The sequence below is a fragment of the Macaca mulatta genome, chromosome 12 (assembly GCF_049350105.2).
Source record: "Macaca mulatta isolate MMU2019108-1 chromosome 12, T2T-MMU8v2.0, whole genome shotgun sequence".
NCBI lineage: Eukaryota > Metazoa > Chordata > Mammalia > Primates > Cercopithecidae > Macaca > Macaca mulatta.
The window spans coordinates 64,457,887-64,473,631 of NC_133417.1; positions in this window are offsets into that span (position 1 = coordinate 64,457,887).

Below are 15,745 nucleotides of genomic sequence, written 5' to 3' on the forward strand. Positions count from 1 at the left end.
CTTGCTATATGCTACGTGCTATGCTAGAGGCTGGAAAAACATGAAAAGCTCACATTTTGGTTGATGTGGAAAGTGTGAAATTCCTGGGAGATTAGAGACTCATATAAATCACATTATAAAGATACAAATAATAAAATTTTGTGAGAATAAAGAGGATAAGGCAACTAATTCTCACTGGGAGACTAGAAAAGGCTTTATCAAAGAGATGCCATTTGAATTGCATCTTATATACTGAGAGCTTACCAGGCAAAGAAGTTCAGGGTGGGAGGTGGTCTTCTAAATGAAAGAAACAATAAGTGTAAATATGCAGAGATACTAGATCTGGTGTCTATCCACTAGTGAGAAATTCTGTATGCGGGAATATTCAGTATGGGGAAGGATAGAGATAAAGGGATGATAGGGATGTCATGACCAAGATGAAGGCTGGGACCTGAGAGTAAAAGGCCTAAGTACCATGGTAAAGTGGTTGAATTTATCCTAAGAGCCAACAAAGGCTAGCAAAGGAGTGGTATGATGAACCTTGTTTTGAGGGAACAATAACTGTATAGGCAGTGCAAATGATAGACTGCAGCATGAAGGGATTGCTTAACAGTCCATAAGAATGATGGTAAGAGACAGTGGCGTTGGAGATTTACAGCCAGATATTTCTGAGGTAAAATTTCAGTTTGGTGACTAACTGAAAATAGAATTAAGGAAGAGGAAGGAGTGAAAGAGGACTAGAGAAATTTCTGGCTTACAGTAGATGGTGGAGTCATTAGCTATGGGCCAGAATACATAAGGGAAAACAAATCATAAAGTAGTCTGGAATTAAAACCTGGCTATGATGCTTTATAGGCCTCTTTTAAAAATAGGATTATCAGAATCAACTGTAGAGATTGTTTTAAATATCTAGAATTGTCCCCAGTGTCCAGAATTCACTATGTGAATTTAAATGTCCCTAACGTCCAGAATTCACTATGTCTGGGTGGGGGTCAAGTATTTCTTTTCCTCTTTAACTCTAAAGGTGCTTCTGATAAACATCCCTGATTAAGAACACGGCTGTAAGCATAAATTTGTTATGAAATTCAGTTGGAAAAAGAAACAAGAAAAACACAGGAAATCTTGAAAAAGAGAGCTTTGCCGGGGGTGGAGGGGACAATCATAACAGATACTAAAGCATTATAAAACCTTTAAAACTTAATAGTTAACACTGGCACATGCATAAAAAAACAATAAAACATAATAGAAAAATGAGAAATTGACCCAAGTACATATGGAAATTTAGTATAGATAAAAGCTGTATCTCAAAACAGTGAGGAAGAGATGGAGTTTTTGATAATTGGTGTTCAAGGCCACGCATGGTAGCTCATGCCTGTAATCCCAGCACTTTGGGAGGCCAAGGTGGGAGGATTGTTTGAGGTCAGGACCAGCCTGGGCAACATAACTAGATCCTGTCTCTACAAAAAAAATTAAAATTAGCTAGGTGCTGGGCACGGTGGCTCACACCTGTAATCCCAGCACTTTGGGAGGCCAAGGCAGGCGGATCACCTGAGGTCAGGAGTTGAGACCAGCCTGACTAACATGGAGAAACCCCATCTCTATCAAACATTACAAAATTAGCCAGGCGTGGTGGCACATGCCTGTAATCCCAGCTACATGGAAGGCTGAGGCAGGAGAACTGCTTGAACCCGGGAGGAGGAGGTTGCAGTGACCCGAGATCATGCCATTGCACTCCAACCTGGGCAACAAAAGCAAAACTCCATCTCAAAAAAAAAAAAAAAATTAAGCATGGTAGTGCATGCCTGTAGTCCCAGCTACCAAGGAGGCCAAGGCAGAAGGATCACTTGAGTCCAAGAGGTCAAGACTGAAGTAAATCATGATTGTGTCACTGCACTCCAGCCTGGGCAACAGAGTGAGCACTGTCTAAAAACAAAGTGGTGTTCAAATAACTGGGTATTCATAAGGAAAAGGATAAACTTGGATCTGTTCCAAAAATAAAACTGAAAAAGATCAGATATTTGAACATGAAGAATTGAACCTATACAAATACTAGAAAAAATTGTGGGAGGATTCCCCAATAATTAGAGAGTAAAGAAAACTTTCCCAGCAATGGTCAAAACCAGATGCAATAAAGGGAAATATTGGTAAATCTTACTACATAAAATAGCTTTTCTATAACCAAAACCAAAACACTACAAGCAAACTATAAAGACAAATGACAAACTGTAAAGAAATACTTGCAACTTATATGAGACAGTTGAATAACCTTATATGTAAAGCCTGCCTAGAAACAGAGAAGAAAAAGGCTAACAACCTGATAGCAAAATGACTAGAGAGATAAGCAGCCATTTTAGAGAAAAAGAAATGGGGCCGGGTACAGTGGCTCATGCCTGCAATGCCAGCACTTTGAGAGGTTGAGGCAGGCAGATAATTGAAGACCAGCCTAGCCAACACGGTGAGACTGTCTCTACAAAAAATACAAAAAGTAGTGGGGCATGGTGGTGTGTCCATCTTCCCAGCTATTCGAAGCCTGGGAGGTCCAGGCTGCAGCAGGCCATGATCAAACCACTGGACTCCAGCTAGGGTGATAGAGTGAGATCCTGTCTCAAAAAAAAAAAAAAAAAGAAGAAAGAAAGGAAGAGAAGGAGGAAAGGAAAGAAAGGAAGAAAGAGGAAAGAAAAGAAAGGAAGAGGGAAGGGAAGAGAACGGAAGGAAGAGGGGAGGGAGAGGGGAGAGGGAAGGAAAGGGAGGGAAAGGGAAAGAAAAAGATGAAGGAAGGAAGAAGAGAGGAAAGGAGGAAGGAAAAGGAAAGAAGAGAGAAAGAGAGAAAGAGCAAGAACATGCACGAGAGAGTGAGCTGGGTGCAGTGGCATACACCTGTAGTTGCAGGTACTTGGGAGGTTAACTTAAAAAGATCACTTGAGCCTAGGTGTCTGAAGTTGTAGTGCACTATAATTAACCACTGCATTACAGCCTGGGCAACATGCAAGACCCTGTCTCAGAAAAAAAAAAAAAGACATACACACAAAAGAAATGCCCAAGGGCATTTAAGGGGAACAAATTCCCCTTAAATGAAAACATTCGTAACCTTGCTTATAGTAAGAGAAATGCACATTAAGAATTACTGAGATGCCGGGCATGGTGGCTCATGCCTGTAATCCCAGCACTTTGGGAGGCCGAGGCGGGCGGATCACCTGAGGTCGGGAGTTCGAGACCAGCCTGACTAACATGGAGAAACCCTCTCTCTACTAAAAATACAAAATTAACCAGGCATGGTGGCACATGCCTGTAATCCCAGCTACTAAGGAGGCTGAGGCAGGAAATTCGCTTGAACCTGGGAGGTGGAGGTTGCAGTGAGCCAAGATCGTGCCATTGCACTCCAGCCTGGGCAACAAGAGCAAAACTCCGTCTCAAAAAAAAAAAAAAGAATTACTGAGATACTATTTCTCATCCTTCAGATGCCCAAAAGTCCAAGTTTTACAAAACAAGCTGTTAGTGAGTGAGGCTCCTGCAGAAAAAAAGGGGCAGTTTTTTGTTTCTTTTTTTTTTTTCTTCTTTTTGGAGTACAAAATGGAAAAACCCCAGCAAGGGAGAATTTGGCAGTATGTAACAAAGTTACATACGTGTTTATTTTATTTTTGCTAGCAAATTTCACTTCTAAGAATCTGACCAACACTGACAAAAATATGAAAATAGGTATATATACGGGAAGTTATTCATTGAAGCACTGTTACAGCAAAAACCTGGAAATAATCCAAATTATGTGTCATAATGAAATAGTTGAATTAATTATGGTACATTCACACAGTGGAGTACTATGCAATTTTTAAAAAGGCGTGAGGCGGAGCCCAGCAAGCTAAGATCCAATGGCTTGAAATTCTCGCTGCCAGCACAGCAGTCTGAAGTCAACCTGGGACACTTGAGCTTGGTGGGGTGAGGGGCGTCCACCATTGATGAGACTTGAGTGGGTGCTTTTACCCTCACAGTGTAAACAAAGTTGCTGGGAGGTTTGAACTGGGTGGAGCCCACCACAGCTCAGCAAGGCCTCTGTGGCCAGACTGCCTCTCTAGATTTCTCCTCGCTGGGCAAGGCATCTCTGAAAAAAAGGCAGCAGCCCCAGTCAGGGTCTTATAGATATAACCCCCAACTCCCTGGGACACAGCACCCGGGGGCAGGGGCGGCTGTGGGCACAGCTTCAGAAGTAAACGTCCCTGCCTCAGCAGCGGATATCCCAGCACAGCGTTTGAGCTCTGCTAAGGGTCAGACTGCCTCCTCAAGCGGGTCCCTGACCCCTGTGCCTCCTGATGGGGAGACACCTCCCAGTAGGGGCTGACAGACACCTCAAATAGGAGAGGTCTGGCTGGCATCTGGAAGGTGCCCCTCTGGGACGAAGCTTCCAGAGGAAGGAACAGGCAGCAATCTTTGCTGTTTGCAGCCTCCGCTGGTGAGACCCTTGAAACAGGGTCTGGTGTGGATCTCCAGCAAACTCCAGCAGAGGGGCCTGACTGTTAGAAGGAAAACTAACAAACAGAAAGGAATAGCATCAACATGAATAAAAAGGACATCCACTCAGAGACCCCATCCAAAGGTCACCAACATGAAGCACCAAAGGTAGATAAATCCATGAAGATGGGTAGAAACCAGCCCAAAAAGGCTAAAAATTCCGAAAACAGAATGCCTCTTCTCCTCCAAAGGACCACAACTCCTCGCCAGCAAGGGAACAAAACTGGATGGAGAATGAGTTTGACTAACTGACAGAAGTACGCTTCAGAAGGTGGGTAATAACAAACTCCTCCAAGCTAAAGGAGCATGTTCTAACCCAATGCAAGGAAGCTAAGAATCTTGAAAAAAGGTTACAGGAACTGCTAACTAGAATAACCAGTTTAGAGAAGAACGTAAATGATCTGATGGAAATGAAAAACACAGCACGAGAATGTCGTGAAGCATACACAAGTATCAATAGCTGAATTGGTCAAGCGGAAGAAAGGACATCAGAGATTGAATAGCAACTTAATAAAATAAAGCGAGAAGACAAGATTAGAGAAAAAAGAATGAAAAGGAATTAACAAAGCCTCCAAGAAATATGGGACTATGTGAAAAGACCAAACCTACATTTGACTGGTGTGCCTGAAAATGACAGAGAGAATAGAACCAAGTTGGAAACCACTCCCCAGGATATTATCCAGGAGAACTTCCCGAACCTAGCAAGACAGGCCAACATTCAAATTCAGGAAATACAGAGCACAACCCAAAGATACTCCTTGAGAAGAACAACCCCAAGACACATAATCGTCAGATTCACCAAGGTTGAAATGAAGGAAAAAATGTTAAGGGCAGCCAGAGAGAAAGGTCGGGTTACTCACAAAGAGAAGCCCATCAGACTAAGAGTGGATCTCTCTGCAGAAACCCTACAAGCCAGAAGAGAGTAGGGGCCAATATTCAACATTCTTTTTTGTTTTTTGAGACGGAGTCTCACTGTGTCTCCCAGGCTGGAGTGCAGTGGTGTGATCTCGGCTCACTGCAAGCTCCGCCTCCCGGGTTCACGCCATTCTCCCGCCTCAGCCTCCCAAGTAGCTGAGACTACAGGCGCCCGCCACCATGCCTGGCTAGTTTTTTGTATTTTTAGTAGAGACGGGGTTTCACCATGTTAGCCAGGATAGTCTCGATCTCCTGACCTCGTGATCCACCCGCCTTGGCCTCCCAAAGTGCTGGGATTACAGGCTTGAGCCACTGCGCCCGGCCTCAACATTCTTAAAGAAAAGAATTTTCTACCCAGAATTTCATATCCCGCCAAACTGAGCTTCATAAGCGAAGGAGAAATAAATCTTTTACAGACAAGCAAATGCTGAGAGATTTTGTTACCACCAGGCCTGCCTTACAAGAGCTCCTGAAGGAAGCACTAAACATGGAAAGGAATAACCGCTACCAGCCACTGCAAAAACATGCCAAATTGTAAAGGCCTTTGACACTATGAAGAAACTGCATCAACTAACAGGCAAAATAACCAGATAGCATCATAATGACAGGCTCAAATTTACATGTAATACAAACCTTAAATGTAAACAGGCTAAATACCCCAATTAAAAGACACAGACTGGCAAAATGGGTAGAGTCAACACCCATTGGTGTGCTGTATTCAGGAGACCCATCTCACATGCAAAGACACACATACTCAAAAATAAAGGGATGGAGGAATATTTACCAAGCAAATGGAAAGCAAAAAAAGCAAGTGGTTGCAATTCTACTCTCTGAGAAAACAGACTTTAAACCAACAAAGATCAAAAGAGACAAAGAAGGCCATTACATAATAGTAAAGGGATCAATACAACAAGAGGAGCTAACTATCCTAAATATATATACACCCAATACAGGAGCACCCAGATTCATAAAGCAAGTCCTTAGAGACCTACAAAGAGACTTAGACTCCCACACAATAATAGTGGGAGACTTTAACACCCCACTGTCAATATTAGATAGATCAACAAGACAGATAATTAAGAATATTCAGGACTTGAACTCAGCTCTGGGCCGAGCGGATCTAATAAACATCTACATAACTCTCCACCCCAAATCAACAGAATATACATTCTTCTCAGCACCATGTCACACTTATTCTAAAATTGACCACATAAGAAGTAAAACACTCCTCAGCAAATACAAAAGAATGGAAATAATAACAAACACTCTCTGACCACGGTGCAATCAAATGAGAATTCATGATTAAGAAACTCACTCAAAACCACACAACTGTGTCCCTGGGACACAGCACCTGGGGGAAGGGGCGGCTGTGGGCACATTGAACAACCTGCTCCTGAATGACTGAACAACCTGCTCCTGAATGACTACTGGGTAAATAACAAAATTAAGGCAGAAATAAAGATATTCTTTGAAACTAATGAGAACAAAGACACAACATACCAGAATCTCTGGGACGCATTTAAAGCAGTGTGGAGGGAAATTTATAGCACCAAATGCCCACAAGAGAAAGGAGGAAAGATCTAAAATTGACACTCTAACATCACAATTAAAAGAACTAGAGAAGCAAGAGGAAACAAATTCAAAAGCTAGCAGAAGATAAGAAATAATTAAGACCAGAACAGAACCAAAGGAGATAGAGACATGAAAAACCCTTCAAAAAATCAGTGAATCCAGGAGTTGGTTTTTTGAAAAGATCAAAAATAGACCACTTGCCAGACTAATAAAGAAGAAAAGAGACAAGAATCAAATAGACACAATAAAAAATGATAAAATGGATGTCACCACGGATCCCGTAGAAATACAAACTACCATCAGATCACACTATAAACACCTCTATGCAAATAAACTAGAAAATCTAGAAGAAATGGATAATTTCACAGACACATATACCCTCCCAAGTCTAAACAAGGAAGAAGTTGAATCCCTGAATAGACCAATAACAAGTTTTGAAATTGAGGCAGTAATTAATAGCCTACCACACAAAAAAAGTCCAGGACCAGATGGATTCACAGCTGAATTCTACCAGAGGTACAAAGAGGAACTGGTACCATTCCTTTTGAAACTATTCCAAAGAACAGAAAAAGAGGGAATCCTCCCTCTTTTTATGAGGCCTGCATCGTCCTGATACCAAAACCTGGCAGACACACAACAAAAACAGAAAATTTCAGGCCAATATCCTTGATGAACATCAATGTGAAAATCCTCAATAAAAAACTGGCAAACCAAATCCAGCAGCACATCAAAAAGTTTATCCACCACGACCAAGTCAGATTCAACCCTGGGATCCAAGGCTGGTTTAACATATGCAAATCAATAAACGTAATCCATCACATAAACAGAACCAATGACAAAAACAACATGATCATCTCAACAGATGCAGAAAAAGCCTTTGATAAAATGCAAAACTCCTACATGCTAAAAACTCTCAATGAACTACGTTGTTAATGAAACATATCTCAAAATAGTAAGAGCTATTTAAGACAAACCCACAATGAATATCATACTAAATGGGCAAAATTTGGCAGCATTCCCTTTGAAAATTAGCACAAGACAAGGATGCCCCCTCTCACCACTCCTATAACATAGTACTGGAAGTTCTGGCCAGGGCAATCAGGCAAGAGAAAGAAATAAAGGGTATTCAAATAGGAAAAGAGGAAGTCAAATTGTCTCTGTTTGCAGATGACATGATTGTATATTTAGAAAACCTCATCTTCTCAGCCTAAAATCTCCTTAAGCTGATAAGCAACTTTAGCAAAGTCTCAGGATACAAAATCAATGCGCAAAAATCACAAGCATTCCTATACTCCAATAACAGACAGAGAGCCAAATCATGAGTGAACTCTCATTCACAATTGCTACAAAGAGAATACAATACCTAGGAATCCAACTAACAAGGGATGTGAAGGACCGCTTCAAGGAGAACTACAAACCACTGCTCAAGGAAATAAGAGGCGATACAAACAAATGGAAAAACATTCCATGCTCATGGATAGGAAGAGTCAATATTGTGAAAATGGCCATACTGCCCAAAGTAATTTATAGATTCAATGCCATCCCCATCAAGCTACCAGTGACTTTCTTCACAGAATTAGAAAAAACTACTTTAAATTTCATATGGAACCAAAAAAGAGCCCGCATGGCCAAGACAACCCAGGCAAAAAGAACAAAGCTGGAGGCATCATGCTACCTGACTTCAAACTGTACTACAAGGCTACAGTAACCAAAACAGCACAGTACTGGTACCAAAACAGATATATAAACCAATGGAACAGAACAGAGACCTGAGAAATAACACCACACATCTACAACCATCTGATCTTTGACAAACCTGACAAAAACAAGAAATGGGGAAAGGATTCCCTATTTAATAAATGGTGCTGGGAAAACTGGCTAGCCATATGCAGAAAACTGAAACTGGACCACTTCCTTACACCTTATACAAAAATTAACTCAAGATGGATTAAAGACTTAAATGTAAGACCTAAAACCATAAAAACCCCAGAAGAAAACCTAGGCAATACCATTCAGGACATAGGCAAGCGCAAAGACTTCATGACTAAAACACCAAAAGTAATTGCAACAAAAGCCAAAATTGAGAAATGGGATATAATTTAAAAAGAGCTTCTGCATAGCAAAAGAAACTATCATCAGAGTGAATAGGAAACATACAGAATGGGAGAAAATTTTTGCAATCTATCCATCTGACAAAGGGCTAATATCCAGAATCTACAAAGAACTTAAACAAATTTACAAGAAAAAAACAAATAACCCCATCAAAAAGTGGGGTGGGTGAAGGATATGAACAGGCACTTCTCAAAAGAACACATTTATGCAGCAAACAAACATATGAAAAAAAGCTCATCATCACTGGTCGCTAGAGAAATGCAAATCAAAATCACAATGAGCTACCACCTCATGCCAGTTGGAATGGAAATCATTAAAAAGTCAGGAAACAACAGATGGCTGGAGAGGATGTGGAGAAATAGGAATGCTTTTACACTGTTGATGGGAGTGTAAATTAGTTCAACCATTGTGGAAGACTGTGTGGCAATTCCTCAAGGACCTAGAACTAGAAATACCATTTGACCTAGCAATCCCATTAGTGTGTATATACCCGAAGGATTATAAATCATTCTACCATAAAGACACTTGCACATGTATGTTTATTGTGTCACTATTCACAATAGCAAAGACTTAGAACCAACCCAAATGCCCATCAATGATAGACTGGACAAAGAAAATGTGGAACACATACAACATGGAATACTATGTGGCCACAAAAAAGGATGAGTTCATGTCCTTTGCAGGGACATGGATGAAGCTGGAAACCATCATTCTCAGCAAACTAACACAAGAACAGAAAACCAAACACTGACTGATCTCACTCATAAGTGGGAGCTGAGTGGGAGATGAGAAAACATGGACACAGCAAGGGGAATATCACACAATGGGGCCTGTTGGGGAGGGTGGGGGGCTAGGGGAGCGATAGCATTATGAGAAATACCTAATGTAGATGATGGGTTGATGAGTGCAGCGAACCACCATGGCATTTTTATACCTATGTAACAAACCTGCACATTCTGCACATGTACCCCACAACTTATAGTATAATAAAAAATAAAATATAAAGAAATAAAAATTAAAAAGCATGAGGGACATATACAGTATGAAGCACTTTACAGTGAATTCCAGTATTTATTGTTAAGTGAAGAAAGCAAGTTGGAGAAAACGTAGTATAGTATGTCACCATTCATCTAAATATTTACTTATTTTTTAATTGAAAGGATAAAACCTTAAAAAAAACATGGTTACCTAAAAGGAGGAAGAGAGCAGAGTAGTAAAAATAGAAACAGTACAGTATGTGGGTATCTCATAAAACCTGTATTGTAGATGTGAATTTGGGACCATATAAAGTCATTTACATTATTATAAAACAGAAAGAAAGTTAAAAAGCAGGCCAGGTGCAGTACCTTGCATCTGTAATCCCAGTGCTTTGGGAGGCCAAGGCAGGAGGATTGCTTGAGCCCAGGAGTTCAAGGCTGCAGTGGGCTATGACGATTGCTTGAGCCCAGGAGTTCAAGGCTGCAGTGGGCTATGACCACACCACTAAAAGCCTGGGCAACAGAGTGAGATTGCATCTCACAAAAACCAAAAAAATAAAATACAATCCCATAAAAGTGAAACCCAAATAAATAAATGAACTTACTTGTATGTGAAGTTGGTGGCATAACCATAGAGAATTATTCCAAGTGACTTTAAAACACAACAGCTAAAAACACACTAATTTAACAGTATATAGTATTCAAAGCAACAAGACAAAACAGCAACTGAAATTATCAAGAACCATATTCTTAGGCTGTTATTGGTGGTGTTATTGTAACATTGTTGCACGCACAGTCTGAGAAAAAGCAAATGGCCAGGCCCAGTGGCTCACGGTGTGTAATCCCAACATTTTGAGAGGCCTAAGTAGGAGGATTGTTTGAGCCCAGGAGTTAGAGACCAGCCTGGGCAATGTGGTGAAACCCCAACTTTACAAACAATTTTAAATATTACCCGGGCATGGTGGTACACACTTGTAGTCCCAGGTACTCAGGAGGTTGAGGTGGAAGGACTGCTTGAGCCCAGGAGGTCAAAACTACAGTGAGTCATGATTGTGCCACTGCATTCCAGCCTGGGCAACAGAGCAAGGCCCTGTCAAAAAATAAATGAATAAATAAATAAAAAGAAAAGAATGAATACGCTGGTGTTTTTGGGAAATTAATTTTTGAGTTGCATAAAAACTCTGTGATGCTGAATTTAAAATGTATGTGTTAGAATGAACTCATTATATATTTTATACTTAAAAATACATATTTCTTACTTGCATACTGTAAATACCTAGAAACAGGGACCAGTGTATAGCAACGAGCACACACCCACAGTATACAGATTATGGTCTCTATACATCAACTGCCCCTAAAAAATGCCATGAAGCAATGGCTGACTCCACATTTGGGTCAAGAAATATTAAAAAATGAGCTTAGAATATCTGTCACACCAGTAAGCATGGAAATTATGAAAGATTATTGGTGTCATGTCAAAAGGACTTGGTAGCCAATTTGAAGGGTCCAATATGAGGTGGCTCCCATTGGCCAAAGATGAGACAATTTGAATGTTAACAATAACCCCAAAGTATCTGATACAATGTGATAATTACTCTAATATAAATATTCAAAGTAAAATGAGTACACAATTTACTCAGTAAGGAATGACTACTTTTTCTGGGTGGAGACAGGGGAAGGAGAATACATATTCTCAGTGTGTTAAAGAAGCCACCTGACAGTGATTAAACCATGTTTGCATCATAGGTTGTCCTCACATATTATCTTCAGCATTAAAATTCATAATAGTTTAGCCCTGCAGGACAGTTTCAAGCTATTCATGGTACTACCACACGCCATTTGGGAAAGCTCCCTGAAATCACTAAAATCGTCTTTTTAGGGCCACGAGGAAATGTTATCTCATATCTGATTTTAAAAATTCATGACTACCTTCTCTCTTGACAGCCAGTATCTTTCAGGTTGGAAACCAGAGTTTTATATTCACTGCCTATTTATTTTCACTGTATTCTTTTTTTTTTTTTTTTTAGGTAGAGTCTTACTCCGTCACCCAGGCGGGAGTGCAGTGGCATGATCTTGGCTCTGCTTCCCAGGTTTAAGCAATTCTTGTGCCTCAGCCTCCCGAGTAGCTGGAATTACAGGAACATACCACCATGTCCAGCTTATTTTTGTATATGTAGTAGAGATTAGGTTTTGGCATGTTGGCCAGTCTGGTTTTGAACTCCTGACCTCAGGTGATCCAACCACCTCGGGCTCCCAAAGTGCTGGGATTACAGGTGTGAGACACCGTGCCCAGCCATATTTTCACTGTATTCTAAAAAATACATACACAAGGACCAAAATTCAATAACGAGTACAATTTTCACTATTACCTTTAATAAGAGAAGCAATATCAGAGTTCACATTTATAGACAATTATGTTCTAGGAATAGCACAGTGTGAGAATATTCTAGCGCAATTTCTTTAACTAATGTAATGGTGATCTTTCTTGTTCCTTAGCTGCTGCTCTGTTAATACTGATCTCAACACATCATTTTTAGAAAACTTTTTTGACCCACAAAATAATCACAAGTCAATTTTTAAAAATCTCATCCCCTTTTTGCATGAATTTTCAATACGAAAGGAACAAGTTGTCAAGCACTTCCCCCCCATATGAACTGCATACAGATCAAAGATTTGCTCATACCCTTCACATAGAAAATCTGCATCCAACTGTAATGGTAATTATTCATTAGCATGCACATGTTAGAATAACTGTGCTTTCATATTATATATTGTTAATATTATAATGTCCAAAAGTATCACGTGTATAAAGAGTTTTGACGAGTTGATTTTTGCCTTCAATATAGACAAAATATTATTTTGCTGCTGGTTTAATGAATTTACCAACTGTGTGGTTTTATGTCGGATTTTACTCTGAGGAGTGCAATACTGAATAACTTCCTTAGCTTTAGTTTCTTCTCCACCTTTGAAGACAAAAATACTAAAAAGCATTATTTTCTGCTTATTGTGGAAAGTGTTTACTGTTTTACCAGCAATGTTTACGGAAAATGTCACTGAGTTTTGTTTAAAAGATAGTCAATGACTTTAAAATATCCCTAACCTGAATGACTTAAAATTACTTTTTAAAACGTCTCTCTTTTTCCCTCCATATATTTAATGAAGAGACAATCCAAAGAGAGGCAAATTATCTTTGGAGAAACAAAACAAATGGCAGAAGTCACATGGCTACAAGGTGCTACAAACAGGACTTTTTCAAATAGCAAAGAAAAATGGCCATACCATGAGCAGTTTAGTGTGGCTACAGTCGAGGAATAGAAAGAAGACATGTCCACTGGAATTGTGTGGCAACTTTAATGTGCAGCTTTGGGTAGAGGAATGGGATTCAGTTGTATGAGATTTTCTGGGAGGTTTACCCTATCTACTCAGAGAAGGGAACATACCTTGTTCTCACTGAGAGATAATCCTTGGAATTTAGATCATTCCCTCAATTCAAGAGTCCTGAAGCTTCTGCTTCTGCCAATAAATCAGTATTACTTCTTCACTTTTCAGCTTTTAGTCATCTCTTCTCAGCAGCTGTTTCTACTTTCACAGAGTAAGAGAAAGAAAAATGTAAAATAAAAAAAAAAAAAAAAAACCAGACCCCAAAACAAAAACTCCATGAATCTATTCCTCTACTATTTTAGGTATATTAATGATGTGTCTCAAGGTCACGGTTTTTTGAGAGCAGATGTGGCGCTGGGCGCCATACTATGCTTCAGGAAATTTCCTATTTCTTTCCTCGGCTATCATCTTTTGAAATGTATGATGAAATTCTATCCTGTTTGTTATTTCTGGTTGCTGCTGGTGAATAATTTGTTTCTTCTTTTTTTTCTTGTCTGGTTCTGCTATTCTACCCTTCCCCTTTTTAACATTGTTATAGTGCATATTTTTAGGTATCATAGGAGGATATTTCTGTAGCTTCTTTTTACCAGCTTTAAAAAGGAGTCTCTTTTCCTAATTGAAAAGATGCTTAATTGAAATCATGTGAATATCTAAAGCATTGTTTAGATAATAATACAAATGGCAAAGCTGATAATCAAGAGATATCTTACTCTTTAAAACATAAAGTCCCTGGCAACATAGGGAGACCCTGTTTCTATAAAAAATTTTTAAAATAGCCAGGTGTGGTGGCACATGCCTGCAGTCTCAGATACTAGGGAGGCTGAAGTGGGAGGATTACTTAAGCCTGGGAGGTCAAGGCAGCAGTGAACCATGTTCATACCACTGCACTCCAGCCTAGGTGACAGAACAAGACTCCATCTCAAACAAAATAAAACAAAACAAATACAAAAACATAACGTGGGTAACGGGGCAGAGCATGGTGGCAGAATAGAAGCTTACACTGCTCAACCCCCAAATGGAACACCAAATTTTAATAACTATCTGCACACAGAAAATCACCATCACAAAATCAAAAGTAAGGTGAGCAATCACAGTACCTGGCTTTAACTTCATATTCCTGAAAGAAGCATTGAGGAGGGCAGGAGAGATGGTCTTGAATTGCCACTGCCTCCCTGCTCCCAACTCCTGACTGTAGTTGTGCTGCATGGAGAGAAACTCTCACCACTGTGGGGAGGGAGAATGCAGCTCCTGGGAGACTTACGCTAAACTCAGTGATGCCCTGTCATAGCAGAGAACAAAGCTGTGCTGGGCTTAGCTGGCACCTGTGCATGGAGGGGGCTTTTGGACTACAGCATTTGGATCAGAACTAGACAGAGGGAAATCACTCATCGCGGTGGTCAGCACTTGAGTTTCTCGACAAGCCTCACCACTGTGGGCTGAAGTGCTCTGGGGTCCTAGGTAAACTTGAAAGACAGTCTAGGACACAAGGACTGCAATTCCTAGGCAAATCCTAATGCTAGGCTGGGCTTAGAGCCGGTGAACTATGGTGGCATGTGACCTAGGAAGATACTAGTTGGGGTGGCTATAGGAGTGCTTATGCCATCCCTCTCCCAATCCAGGCAGTCTAGCTTGTAGTAATGAAAGAGACCTCCCTTCTTTTGCTTAAGGAGAGCTAAGAGTAATAAAGAGGACTTGGTCTTGCATATTGGAAACCAGCTCAATCACAATAGGATAGGGCACTGGGCAGAGTTGTGAGGCCCCCACTCCAGGCACCAGCTTCCAGATGACATTTTTAGACATACAAAAGGAAATCCACTACCTTCAAGGGAAGGACCCAGTCCTGGGAAGATTCATCACCTGCTGACTAAAGAGTCATTGGGCCCTGAATAACCAGCAGCAATACCTGGGGAATACACACTGGGCCTTGGGCTCTGAGATGTACTGGCTTCAGGTGGGACCCAGCACATTCCCAGCTGTGGTGGCTACGGTGGCAGACTCCTTCTGTTTGAGAAAAGTAGAGGAAAAAGTAAAGGGGACTTTGTCTTGTAATCTTAGGTACCAGCTTGTACACAGTGGGGTAGAGCAACAAGCAGGCTCTAAGGGTCCCTACGTCCAGGCCTAGGCTCTTGAAAAGAATTTCTGGACTTGCCCAGGGCCAGAGGGGAGCCCACTGTCCTGAGGGTGAGTCCCAGGCCTGGCAGCATTCACCACAAGCTGATAAAAGAGTCCTTGGGCTTGAACTGAACATCAGCTGTGGCCTGGCAGAACCCGCAAAGGACTAGTGTTGGTGCTGGCCACAAGGAGAA